General features: G+C 46.3%; 1 long non-coding RNA gene across 1 annotated transcript; it reads right to left on the reverse strand.

Annotated features, from left to right (window-relative positions):
* Positions 1-42: 42 nt before the first annotated feature.
* Positions 43-11,473, reverse strand: LOC115825310 (uncharacterized). The gene is made up of 4 exons (XR_004025745.1): positions 11,418-11,473; positions 4,487-4,548; positions 636-729; positions 43-89 (listed from the first exon to the last, which is right to left on the reverse strand). It is a non-coding gene; the product is annotated as an uncharacterized LOC115825310 (long non-coding RNA).
* Between the last annotated feature and the right edge of the window lie 4,675 nt (positions 11,474-16,148).

Raw genomic sequence — 16,148 nt, forward strand, 5'->3', positions numbered from 1 at the left:
TAAACAGAGGACACGTGTGAAGATAGTTAGTAAAGTCGCAAACCTGTATGACTGAAACGTTGATTCTCCACAACATTCTACTGAAGCACCTAAACACCATCAAACACAACATCAGTTGATGAAAAGCACAGAGGGAGTTCAGATGGTCAAACTGAACCCGGGAACTCCTCGGCACCTACACACCCCAGTCCCAAATCTATACCTACACACAGCCTGTAAAGGTGTGTATACACAGCGTGTGTTAATATTTATACAGTGTGTTTACACAGCGTGTATTCATATTTACACAGTGTGTTTACACAGCGTGTATTCATATTTATACAGTGTGTTTACACAGCGTGTATTCATATTTACACAGTGTGTTTACACAGCGTGTATTCATATTTATACAGTGTGTTTACACAGCGTGTATTCATATTTACAAAGTGTTTTTGTGCAGCGTGTATTAATATTTACACGGTGTGTTTACACAGCGTGTATTAATGCCAATATATCTTTATTGTTTTTTTAAATCCTCAAATGTCAAAATCGGTATCGGTCTTAAAAATCCTGCATGGGTCGGGTTCTATAACAGATGACACACTGCTGTCCCATGTGAGTGGGAAGATCAGAGAGCTTGGTGCATTAACTCTTACTGCTGGTCTTTCTGTTGTAGTTGTGCAGAGGGTCATAGCCCGTCTCATCCTGCTGCAGTGGATGCCTTGTTTCAAAGTTTGGGTGCTGCATGACCTGAAAAAACATCATCATACAGCCAGGACAGTCAGGCACACATAACACTATCTCATTACCAATACATTACCACTGTCTCACTATCTCATTACCAATACACACATAACACTGTCTCACTACCAATACATTACCACTGTCTCACTATCTCATTACCAATACACACATAACACTGTCTCACTACCAATACATTACCACTGTCTCACTATCTCATTACCAATACACACATAACACTGTCTCACTACCAATACATTACCAATGTCTCACTATCTCATTACCAATACACACATAACACTGTCTCACTACCAATACATTACTACTGTCTCACTATCATTACATTACCACTGTCTCGCTACCAATACATTACTACTGTCTCACTATCTCACTGTCTCATTACCAATACATACATAACACTGTCTCACTACCAATACACACATAACACTGTCTCACTACCGATACATTACTACTGTCTCACTACCAATACATTACCACTGTCTCACTACCAATACATTACTACTGTCTCACTACCAATACATTACCACTGTCTCACTATCATTACATTACTACTGTCTTACTACTAATACATTACTACTGGCTCACTACTAATACATTACCACTGTCTCACTACCAATACATTACCACTGTCTCACTACCAATACATTACTACTGGCTCACTACCAATACATTACCACTGTCTCACTACCAATACATTACTACTGTCTCACTATCTCACTGTCTCATTACCAATACACACAACACTGTCTCATTACCAATACACACATAACACTGTCTCACTACCAATACATTACCACTGTCTCGCTACCAATACACACACGACACTGTCTCACTACCATTACATAACTACTGTCTCACTATCAATACATTACTACTGTCTTACTACTAATACATTACTACTGTCTCACTACCAATACATTATTACTGTCTCACTACCAACACATTACTACTGTCTCGCTATCATTACATTACTACTGTCTCACTACCAATACATTACTACTGTCTCACTATCATTACATTACCACTGTCTCACTATCATTACATTACTACTGTCTCACTACCAATACATTACCACTGTCTCACTATCATTACATTACCACTGTCTCACTACCAATACATTACTACTGTCTCACTACCAATACATTACTACTGTCTCACTACCAATACATTACCACTGTCTCACTACCAATACATTATTACTGTCTCACTACCAATACATTACTACTGTCTCACTACCAATACATTACCACTGTCTCACTACCAATACATTACTACTATCTCACTATCATTACATTACTACTGTCTCACTATCATTACATTACCACTGTCTCGCTATCATTACATTACTACTGTCTCACTACCAATACATTACCACTGTCTCGCTACCAATACACACACGACACTGTCTCACTACCATTACATTACTACTGTCTCGCTACCAATACATTACTACTGTCTCACTATCATTACATTACTACTGTCTCGCTACCAATACATTACTACTGTCTCACTACCAATACATTACTACTGTCTCACTACCATTACATTACTACTGTCTCACTATCATTACATTACTACTGTCTCGCTACCAATACATTACTACTGTCTCACTACCAATACATTACTACTGTCTCACTACCATTACATTACCACTGTCTCACTACCATTACATTACTACTGTCTCACTACCATTACATTGCTACTGTCTCACTACCATTACATTACTACTGTCTCATTACCAATACATTACTACTGTCTCACTACCATTACATTACCACTGTCTCGCTACCAATACATTACCACTGTCTCATTACCAATACATTACCACTGTCTCACTACCAATACATTACTACTGTCTCACTATCATTACATTACTACTGTCTCACTACCAATACATTACTACTGTCTCACTATCATTACATTACCACTGTCTCACTACCATTACATTACTACTGTCTCACTACCATTACATTGCTACTGTCTCACTACCAATACATTACTACTGTCTCACTACCATTACATTACTACTGTCTCATTACCAATACATTACTACTGTCTCACTACCATTACATTACTACTGTCTCACTATCATTACATTACTACTGTCTCGCTACCAATACATTACTACTGTCTCGCTACCAATACATTACTACTGTCTCACTACCATTACATTACTACTGTCTCGCTACCAATACATTACTACTGTCTCACTATCATTACATTACTACTGTCTCGCTACCAATACATTACTACTGTCTCGCTACCAATACATTACTACTGTCTCACTACCATTACATTACTACTGTCTCGCTACCAATACATTACTACTGTCTCACTACCAATACATTACTACTGTCTCACTACCAATACATTACCACTGTCTCACTACCAATACATTACCACTGTCTCACTATCATTACATTACCACTGTCTCACTATCATTACATTACTACTGTCTCACTACCAATACATTACTACTGTCTCACTATCATTACATTACTACTGTCTCACTACCAATACATTACTACTGTCTCACTATCATTACATTACCACTGTCTCACTATCATTACATTACCACTGTCTCACTATCATTACATTACTACTGTCTCATTACCAATACATTACTACTGTCTCACTACCAATACATTACCACTGTCTCACTACCAATACATTACCACTGTCTCACTACCAATACATTACCACTGTCTCACTATCATTACATTACTACTGTCTCACTACCAATACATTACTACTGTCTCACTATCATTACATTACTACTGTCTCACTACCAATACATTACCACTGTCTCACTACCAATACATTACCACTGTCTCACTATCATTACATTACTACTGTCTCACTACCAATACATTACTACTGTCTCACTATCATTACATTACTACTGTCTCACTACCAATACATTACCACTGTCTCACTATCATTACATTACCACTGTCTCACTATCATTACATTACCACTGTCTCACTACCAATACATTACTACTGTCTCACTGCCAATACATTACCACTGTCTCACTACCAATACATTACTACTGTCTCACTGCCAATACATTACCACTGTCTCACTACCAATACATTACTACTGTCTCACTACCAATACATTACTACTGTCTTACTACTAATACATTACTACTGGCTCACTACTAATACATTACCACTGTCTCACTACCAATACATTACTACTGTCTCACTACTAATACACACACAACACTGCCTCACTGTCTAACTGTTGTTGTCTGAATACAGTCTCATAAAAACCACTTACAAATCCAGCAAGAAAATAACATTATTTCACTGTAAACACTGCATGTACTTCCACATGTAGATAGAATAAACTCATATAAAACTAGATGACAGCATTCATCACAAACATTTATGTTTAACAGGAGTTTAAAATGGTTTTGAATTGAGAGGTATTTAAAAACAAACCAAAATAAACTCACGATGGACAACATAATTACAAAATAAACTGTTTGTCTGAGCATGTGTGTGTTTTTGAATACGAGTGTGTGTTTCTCTGTTTGTCTCAGCGCGCGCGTGTGTGTTTGTGTATGTTGGTTTAAGAGCATGTTTGTGTATGTTAGTGTAAGTGCATGTTTGTGTATGTGAGTGTAAGTGTGTGTTTGTGTATGTTAGTGTAAGAGTGTGTGTATGCATGTGTGGATGCATGTGAGAGTCAGTATTTGTGTGTGCGTATGTGCGTGTGTGTGTTTGTGGACACTCACTGTAAGTAAGACTGACTGAATTCTTCTTACAGAGCTGAGATCACACACTAGGAGACATTAATCTGAAAAAAAACAACAACAGTGCCATTAAAGGACAGTTAAGATGCACAAGACAACCCACACGGGACCAGACACACTGCACCAGACACTGGGGGAACAGACACTGGGGGCGCCAGACACTGGGAGACCAAACACAGGGCACCAGACACACGGCACCAGACACATGGCACCAGACACTGGGGGAACAGACACTGGGGGCGCCAGACACTGGGGGACCAAACACAGGGCACCAGACACACGGCACCAGACACACGGCACCAGACACTGGGGGACCAGACACTGGGGGACCAGACACACGGCACCAGACACACGGCACCAGACACTGGGGGCACCAGACACTGGGGGCACCAGACACACGGCACCAGACACTGGGGGACCAAACACTGGGGGCACCAGACATTGGGGCGCCAGACACACGGCACCAGACACACGGCACCAGACACTGGGGGCACCAGACACACGGCACCAGACACTGGGGGCACCAGACACACGGCACCAGACACATGGCACCAGACACACGGCACCAGACACACGGCACCAGACACACGGCACCAGACACATGGCACCAGACACACGGCACCAGACACTGAGGGCACCAGACACTGGGGAACCAGACACTGGGGGCACCAGACACACGGCACCAGACACATGGCACCAGACACACGGCACCAGACACACGGCACCAGACACACGGCACCAGACACATGGCACCAGACACACGGCACCAGACACTGAGGGCACCAGACACTGGGGAACCAGACACTGGGGGCACCAGACACACGGCACCAGACACACGGCACCAGACACTGGGGGCACCAGACACACGGCACCAGACACTGGGGGCACCAGACACATGGCACCAGACACACGGCACCAGACACACGGCACCAGACACTGGGGGAACAGACACTGGGGGCACCAGACACACGGCACCAGACACTGGGGGCACCAGACACTGGGGGCACCAGACACTGGAGGCACCAGACACACGGCACCAGACACACGGCACCAGACACTGGGGGCACCAGACACTGGGGCACCAGACACTGGGGGCACCAGACACACGGCACCAGACACTGGGGGCACCAGACACATGGCACCAGACACTGGGGGCACCAGACACATGGCACCAGACACTGGGGGCACCAGACACACGGCACCAGACACTGGGGGCACCAGACACACGGCACCAGACACTGGGGGACCAGACACACGGCACCAGACACTGAGGGCACCAGACACACGGCACCAGACACTGGGGGCACCAGACACACGGCACCAGACACTGAGGGCACCAGACACTGGGGCACCAGACACATGGCACCAGACACTGGGGCACCAGACACATGGCACCAGACACTGGGGGTCCAGACACATGGCACCAGACACTGGGGGCACCAGACACATGGCACCAGACACTGGGGGCACCAGACACTGGGGGCACCAGACACTGGGGGCACCAGACACTGGGGGCACCAGACACACGGCACCAGACACTGGGGGCACCAGACACTGGGGGCACCAGACACATGGCACCAGACACATGGCACCAGACACTGGGGGCACCAGACACATGGCACCAGACACATGGCACAAGACACTGGGGGCACCAGACACAGGGCACCAGACACTGGGGGCACCAGACACACGGCACCAGACACTGGGGGCACCAGACACACGGCACCAGACACTGGGGGCACCAGACACTGGGGCACCAGACACACGGCACCAGACACACGGCACCAGACACTGGGGGACCAGACACACGGCACCAGACACTGAGGGCACCAGACACACGGCACCAGACACTGGGGGCACCAGACACACGGCACCAGACACTGAGGGCACCAGACACACGGCACCAGACACATGGCACCAGACACTGGGGCACCAGACACATGGCACCAGACACTGGGGGCACCAGACACATGGCACCAGACACTGGGGGCACCAGACACATGGCACCAGACACTGGGGGCACCAGACACTGGGGGCACCAGACACATGGCACCAGACACATGGCACCAGACACTGGGGGCACCAGACACATGGCACCAGACACTGGGGGCACCAGACACTGGGGGCACCAGACACACGGCACCAGACACTGGGGGCACCAGACACTGGGGGCACCAGACACATGGCACCAGACACATGGCACCAGACACATGGCACCAGACACTGGGGGCACCAGACACATGGCACCAGACACTGGGGGCACCAGACACATGGCACCAGACACTGGGGGCACCAGACACACGGCACCAGACACTGGGGGCACCAGACACAGGGCACCAAACACTGGGGGCACCAGACACACGGCACCAGACACTGGGCACCAGACACATGGCACCAGACACTGGGGGCACCAGACACACGGCACCAGACACACGGCACCAGACACTGGGGGCACCAGACACATGGCACCAGACACTGGGGGCACCAGACACACGGCACCAGACACTGGGGGCACCAGACACTGGGGGACCAGACACACGGCACCAGACACTGGGGGCACCAGACACACGGCACCAGACACACTGGCACCAGACACTGGGTGGACCAAACACACGTGCACCAGACACTGGGGGGCACCAGACACACGGCACCAGACACACGGCACCAGACACTGGGGGCACCAGACACACGGCACCAGACACTGGGGGCACCAGACACATGGCACCAGACACTGGGGGCACCAGACACTGGGGGCACCACACACTGGGGGCACCAGACACACGGCACCAGACACTGGGGGACCAGACACACGGCACCAGACACAGGGCACCAGACACTGGGGGCACCAGACACTGGGGGCACCAGACACACGGCACCAGACACACGGGACAGGGAAGGTTCTATTAAACTGACTGACTGTAATAACAGTAAACATAAACACCGTGACTGTAATAACAGTAGACATAAACACCACACAACCTTAGGAGGCTTATGAGAACTCTAATCATGAACACAGAGTTTGAGTGCTCATATAAAGTCTGGTAAGTAGAGGGCTTTCCTCTTATTCTGCTGCATGAAAACATTATCCCAATCTGCAGTTCTCCAGGGTTCCAGATAACTTCCCAGAACCGCCCTGAAACATTGGGCCAGCCATTCCAAAGTGAAAACTGACCACCCTGAATATGAGACGGATTATGTTTACATTAATATTACATTTACTTCTAAATTGACATGTTTGTGCTGCATGTCTCAGTCAGTCAGTTTTAATTTTATCTTGACTATATAGTTTTAAATTTGTAGTTATGGCCAGTCTTGTGTATTGGAAAGAGAAACACAATTACACCACAAGAAGAATATTCTAATATCTGAAAATTTATTGCATAACAGTTTTTACCAGATTTCAGTTATGTTTTTAATCTCCGACATGGTAATGGTTTAACATCACATGGTAAAGATCTGTAATATTTTATATAGTTAGGGTTGTCTAGTTAGCATGTAAACAGAAAGATTCTTCAGATCCTTTTATCTCCACACGTGGACTAAACCACTCGGGTCAGGGTCAGGGTCAGGGTTAGGGTCAGGGTCAGGGTTAGGGTTAGGGTTAGGGTCAGGGTTAGGGTTAGGGTCAGGGTTAGGGTCAGGGTTAGGGTTAGGGTCAGGGTTAGGGTCACCACTGGGGACCAAGCTCAAGATCACGGTGGTCTTAATTATCCATCTGAAGTCTGATTTCAGCTTCAATGAAAAAGGAAGCTGGACTTCTGCCAAAACAACTTAGTAAATACTTAAAAGCGTCCACTTATTCTACCAAGAACCCCAGGATGCAATCATACACTGACCTGATTACTCCGACCCCAGGATGCAATCATACATAGACTGATACTCCCTGACCCCAGGATGCAATCATACACTGACCTGATACTCCTGACCCAGGATGCAATCATACATAGACCTTGATACTCCCTGACCCCCAGGATGCAATCATACATAGACCTGATACTCCCTGACCCAGGATGCAATCATACATAGACCTGATACTCCCTGACCCCAGGATGCAATCATACACAGACCTGATACTCCTGACCTCTGCTCAGCATCCCATTTTTACCTTTTTTTTAATTTCAACACTTTGTAAGGCTTCTAATTAGCCACTGATCACGGATTACCGCAGTGACACCGCCCATCGACTCATACAGTGACACCCACCATAACTAGTCATGACACCACCATACAATCATACAGTGACACCGCCCATACATCTCATACAGTGACACCGCCCATACACTCATACAGTGACACCACCCATACACTCATACAGTGACACCGCCCATACACTCATACAGTGACACCGCCCATACACTCATACAGTGACACCGCCCATACACTCATACAGTGACACCGCCCATACACTCATACAGTGCACACCACACACTCATACAGTGACACCGCCCATACACTCATACAGTGCACCCCATACACTCATACAGTGACACAGAGAAACCGCAAACTGAACTCAAACTTTCACTTTCAACTCATAAACAAACAAACAAGAGAACACATGGACACATTCACAAATACATATAAACACACACACACACGCATGCGCTAACAGACACCCTGATGCACACATTTTTAAATGAAAACACATTGGAGACAAACATGTACAGGGGAATTAGGAAAGGATACAATCAGAAATTTTGCAAAGTTAAGACTCAGACTGCAGGAGGACTAACCAAGGACCAAGGGGCTTATTTCAGGGTGCTGTACACTGAAGGCAAATTAGTAGTCCTACTGATTCACAGTTCACAAAGTCTAAATGATTCACAGACTAGGCTACTTTAATAACACTCTAAAACAGTCTATAAGAGAAGCCTAACACAAGAACAGAGTAACAAAAATTAGAAAATTTGGAGACCATATGACAGGCCCTCGGCCCTATAGGTTTTTTTGTGTGTGTGTCCTGAAAAGCATCACTCTGGAGTGTTAGATAAGTGTCTGTCTGTTCCTGTATTTGGACACACTTAAACCATTAATCCCGCAGGACAGAAGATAAGTGTGAACGTGTGAATGTTTTTTGATTCTTAAAGAGGGAACTGAAAAAGTCAACAGGCTTTAAATGGCAAATGCACTAGTTTCTCTGAATGTCATTAATGCTAAGATTCTTTCTTTGCTTCACCTCCAGTTGACCTACAAAACATGATTCAATAAAACTGACGTCCCAGTTAGACACACCCAATCCTACACTATAGGAATGCACTGTTTACTGTTAGTCATTTCTCTCTAAGGTCCAAAAATCATTATCAGATGAGACTTTGATTTTTCTCTGAAGGAAGCGCCATCTGATGCTCGAGGTGAGAGCCATTAAACACTCAGCTATATCAAACTGTGTTTATGTTTCTGTCTAAAACTTTCCATAATGGAAAAAGAATGAGGAGAAAGATGAGAATGTGTGAGAACCGGAGCTCCTGGTTAGAGGAGAAAACCATCTTAAATAAACTCACATGTCTGCTCCATATCAGCCAATTACGATCCAGCGCCCTCCACCAATCACATGACCCTCCGCCTCTTAACCCCGAAATTCTACCACCTATACAGCCTCCAGGGATCCAGGCAAACTTCACTCACACACAGAAAGCTTGCACAGACAAGAAATCATACACTCAGAGAAAGCTTGCACAGACAAGAAATCATGTACACAGAGAAGGGGAAAACATAATCACAATGGTACTTCTCTCTGTTTTTAACACATGCACACAATGATTTCAGGGCTTAGGCCAGACTCACACTGATAAAAAAATAAACAGATATTTTGACAGAAAAAAGGACTTTACTGAGCTGAACAAACTCAACTCCAGAGGTGTGTGCTCGTCCATTCATGCTGGAGAACAGGCTAGGAGTTCGCTTTGTGTGAACACACATTTGGCTTCCTGTCACCAGCATGCCTGGCGGGCCCCCGTCCCGTGACACTTCAGCTGGTGTTGCTTTGTTTTATTTAGAATTTGGATCATAAGTTGAAAACATCATTTACTTATTTTAAAATGAACACTACACACTATGGAAATATGAGTACTTAAGTCCTTTGAAGCGCCATAGTTTCCATATTCTACGTTTTACGAACCTAGCGGGCTAAAGAAACTTGGGACGAATACTTAGACATCACATTCTACGATGATTATCTGTACTCAAGAGGATGACAAACTAAGCAAAGCCTTGTAAATCACGTGTCGTGCTGTGTCTCGGACAATTCAAGCCACTACATAAAGAGGAACAAGGAACAGCAAGTGGCCATTCCGGTAACCCGCACTGAGTAGATCCACTATAGAGAAGCACTGGACCGTACACCTTCGAACTGCTGAAAATGTAGGTTTATGAGATTTGTGTCAGGACAGATTCGTTTAACAACCACGGTATATAGCCGGGCCCCCCTGCAGTCAGTCGGGGGAGAAAAAGTGCAGAATACAATGTCTGGGCTACTAAACCTGAAAACTAAGGAGCTTTGTTTCATTTATAACAACCTTACGGAAACACATGTCTAAATAGTTCACCGCATAAGTGCTCGTTTGTCATCCGTGAGAGGGAAGCCAAGTTGAAAAATTGGGAAGTACACTTACGTTCGGTATGCGATGCAGGATAGTACCAGAGGAACTTTCAAAGGCTTCAACATACTGTGCTTCACACAATGAAAAAGAAACTGACTTTGTACTTAAAGGTGACCAGAAAACAACTATGACACATGCTAGCACATATCGTCACTGCACCGACGGGCCTTGCTCGCTAGCCTTACGCTTCCAACAAAAGAAAGAAAGCCTGGACAACAGATCCTGAACGCGATAGACCCACACGTTCACTTGTCGAGTCTCGTAATAATTGCAACGCATGTCAGCTCATACCGACATGTTCACTGAGTTTGTTTTACCTGCAAAGTCTACTGCTCGTCTTTCCATACTGTTCCGCTCACTGTGCATGTAAACACACTCGTTCGAGCTAGGCGGATATGCCGTAGAACAGCTGATCAAGCACGTGACAGACAGAGGGAAGTCCGCGAAGGCAAATTCGAAAAGGACTCTAATCGTAATAAATGTAGTTGCGTGAAGTATGTCCGATTGATGAATGAAAATTTGCACTCCATTTTTTTCAGATGATGAAAAGATTATTACTTTGATTTAAGCAATCATCCCAAAAGCAGCTGTGGGTGAAATTCTCAGCCTCACGATACCTGTTCTGGGACAAAACAATAGGAGTCTAACAATGAGTCAGATGCAGTGTAAGTTTATTGTATAGTTCAAAAGGCATACAACAAACTGAGTCAGGTCCCGGGGAGTGACTGACTCCTTCTCACAAAGCACCGGCCTTTATACACGTTTTCTCAAAAAAGATACACATTACTTTGTCTCTTTGTATGTGGGGCACCTCGGCCAGCCCATCTTCAAAGATTCCACTTATCGTCATTATTGTGTAGTTCCTTGACGTTTACCATATTTACTGCCCTGCTAAGCGGTGGAGCGAGATATAGCACAAACAGGAATATTTCCACCTTCTCCATATATTATGACTGACCACAATACTCTGGCAGAGGCGCCAACCTTATCTCACATGCTGTCCTCTATAGGGCCGCACAGGCCTTTTCTTTCTGAACAAAGAGAACCTGATGTTTCTTACAATACAAAGGATTGTATAGTTATATAGCGGTTAATATAAATGATTACATTGATTCACCCCTATAATAATGAATACATTATGGTTACATTGTTTATCATGGTTACTACAGTGGTTAGCTTAAAGGAGAGTAGTATTTTTCCAACACAGTGGATACACCAAAATCTTAAGTTCTGTCTCTTAGGATGTGCAAGTTACGCACAAACTTATGACATTCAGTATTTAGTGCAAGAGCAACCGTTTAACGACTGGCAGTCTGGGCAGTATGCAGGCCTGTCCTCAGGTTTTAAGCGGCAGCCTGGTACAGGTCACTCTTAAATAAGGAACTGCTTCCAATTTGTCTAATTTGAGCATTGGATACTTAATAAATATTCTGCCCCCAATTCTATTTATTCACTTTTTGTGTGGTGGTGGTGGTGGGGGGGTCAACACACAATAGCCATGTATCACAATCATATAATCGTTTCATTTATAGGCTTCATGACTAGACCTAGTACAACAATGTACTACCTGTGAAACAATGCCTTCATTCACAGCTGTGTCACCACAAACACAGCAGAGTCAGGGCAACACGGACTCAGTCAACGCAGAGTCAGGGCAACGCGGAGTCAGTCAGGGCAACGCGGAGTCAGTCAACGCAGAGTCAGGGCAATGTGGAGTCAGTCAACGCAGAGTCAGGGCAATGTGGAGTCAGTCAACGCAGAGTCAGGGCAATGTGGAGTCAGTCAACGCAGAGTCAGGGCAACACGGACTCAGTCAACGCAGAGTCAGGGCAACGCGGACTCAGTCAACGCAGAGTCAGGGCAACGCGGACTCAGTCAACGCAGAGTCAGGGCAACGCGGACTCAGTCAACGCAGAGTCAGGGCAACGCGGAGTCAGTCAACGCAGAGTCAGGGCAACGCGGAGTCAGTCAACGCAGAGTCAGGGCAACGCGGAGTCAGTCAACGCAGAGTCAGGGCAATGTGGAGTCAGTCAACGCAGAGTCAGGGCAATGTGGACTCAGTCAACGCAGAGTCAGGGCAACGCGGAGTCAGTCAACGCAGAGTCAGGGCAACGCGGACTCAGTCAACGCAGAGTCAGGGCAACGCGGACTCAGTCAACGCAGAGTCAGGGCAACGCGGAGTCAGTCAACGCAGAGTCAGGGCAATGTGGAGTCAGTCAACGCAGAGTCAGGGCAATGTGGACTCAGTCAACGCAGAGTCAGGGCAACGCGGGGTCAGTCAACGCAGAGTCAGGGCAACGCGGACTCAGTCAACGCAGAGTCAGGGCAACGCGGACTCAGTCAACGCAGAGTCAGGGCAATGTGGAGTCAGTCAGGGCAGAGTCAGGGCAACGCGGACTCAGTCAACGCAGAGTCAGGGCAACGCGGAGTCAGTCAACGCAGAGTCAGGGCAACGCGGACTCAGTCAACGCAGAGTCAGGGCAACGCGGAGTCAGTCAGGGCAACGCGGACTCAGTCAACGCGGAGTCAGTCAGGGCAACGCGGAGTCAGTCAACGCAGAGTCAGGGCAATGTGGAGTCAGTCAACGCAGAGTCAGGGCAATGTGGAGTCAGTCAACGCAGAGTCAGGGCAACGCGGAGTCAGTCAACGCAGAGTCAGGGCAACGCGGAGTCAGTCAACGCAGAGTCAGGGCAACGCGGACTCAGTCAACGCAGAGTCAGGGCAACGCGGACTCAGTCAACGCAGAGTCAGGGCAATGTGGAGTCAGTCAGGGCAGAGTCAGGGCAACGCGGACTCAGTCAACGCAGAGTCAGGGCAACGCGGAGTCAGTCAACGCAGAGTCAGGGCAACACGGAGTCAGTCAACGCAGAGTCAGGGCAATGTGGAGTCAGTCAACGCAGAGTCAGGGCAACGCGGACTCAGTCAACGCAGAGTCAGGGCAACGCGGACTCAGTCAACGCAGAGTCAGGGCAACGCGGACTCAGTCAACGCAGAGTCAGGGCAATGTGGACTCAGTCAACGCAGAGTCAGGGCAACGCGGAGTCAGTCAACGCAGAGTCAGGGCAACGCGGAGTCAGTCAACGCAGAGTCAGGGAAACACTGTGGCCCACGACAGCACTGTGGAGGCACCATTGTGTACCTTTGTTTTCTCTCATATTTGGGTTGTTTGTGTTTAAAAAAATTTTTTTTCCGCATTTTTTCAAGTATGTACATATTAGAAATATCCTACAGCTGGTACTGCTGTGAGCCTGTGTGATTAAGAAGAACAAAACTGGGGTCATTCATAGACAGTGTGAACCTACTATCAAAACTCATCTTTATTAAGAATTAATAAGGTGGCAAACAAAAGACTAATGCAGAGCAAACCCAACAGGAGGCTCTCCTACACAAGAGCTCTCCTACATACTCCAGCTTCATCCTGTGTCACCAAATCCTCTTCTGAGGCAAACTGCTTTTATTAAACTTCAGGCATGACAGCCAGGAGGCATAAAGTGTTTATTTAGCAAAATGAAATGAGCAAAAGTGGTTCTGAACCATCTGAATCACAGCATTCAGGTCAGTGACAGATCAGACAGGACAGAGCTTCACGTGCTTCAGGGGGCTCTGGAATGGAGGAATAAAGAATGTGAAACACAGTTATAATCAGTAAGGGGAAGTCTGGAATCCTGTGCAGAAACCTTACAGAGGTTTTGTGACCAGTCTTCTTCTGCAGGTAAAACATTGGCTGTTCAAATACCAACACTGTTGGATATGAATAATATATTCATGTGATATTATTGAACAAGTATTGCAGGAGACACTCTATCTTACTCAGTGTGATCAAACCTCTGGACTTTTAGAAAAAATCTCATCGAAGTATGATATTCTTCATCACTGTAATTCCCACCACCACCCCAGGGACTAGAGAGAGATAAAGACTGTTAGAGAGGACAGCACAGACAAGGAGAAAGAAACAAATACCACCAGATCCACCAGGTCAATCCAGTCATGGCTGTATCTAGCTATGAGTACACCAAGGTCTGAGTTTTGTCTTTTGTGTTTGTTTATTTTCAAGGTTATCCTCTGATTAAACCTGCATGGACCTCACTAAAGTGTTCATCCAGGTTACGGCTCTGACTGCAGTCAGTCCAGAGAGCAGAATCTTCACAATGTTCCAGTTTTACATCTGTCCTCTCTAGCTCTCCATAACCACAGAACTGGAGACACGGGGGAAAATAACTTAACTACCAACAGCTATATATCATATTAATTGATTCAGATATCCTCTAAAACCAGCCAGCTGTCAGTCTCTTCCTTATATAAGAGCCCTGGAACACAGGGGTTTCACTGGAGGTTTTTATACTGCTAGTATGATGTCTCTGTCATTGTCACAGTCCAACCCTAACTCTTCACACTGTCACAAAGACAACACACATCACCCCACTCACTCTTAACACCATCACAAAGACAACACACATCACCCCACTCACTCTTACACCGTCACAAAGACAACACACATCACCCCACTCACTCTTACACCATCACAAAGACAACACACATCACCCCACTCACTCTTACACCATCACAAAGACAACACACATCACCCCACTCACTCTTACACCATCACAAAGACAACACACATCACCCCACTCACTCTTATGCTGTCACAAAGACAACACACATCACCCCACTCACTCTTCACACTGTCACAAAGACAACACACATCACCCCACTCACTCTTCACACCATCACAGAGACAACACACATCACCCCACTCACTCTTCACACCATCACAGAGACAACACACATCACCCCACTCACTCTTCACACTGTCACAAAGACAACACACATCACCCCACTCACTCTTCACACTGTCACAAAGACAACACACATCACCCCACTCACTCTTCACACTGTCACAAAGACAACACACATCACCCCACTCACTCTTCACACTGTCACAAAGACAACACACATTATCCCACTCACTCTTACACCGTCACAAAGACAACACACATTATCCCACTCACTCTTATGCTGTCACAAAGACAACACACATCACCCCACTC

This window comes from Chanos chanos, chromosome 12 (assembly GCF_902362185.1).
Source record: "Chanos chanos chromosome 12, fChaCha1.1, whole genome shotgun sequence".
NCBI lineage: Eukaryota > Metazoa > Chordata > Actinopteri > Gonorynchiformes > Chanidae > Chanos > Chanos chanos.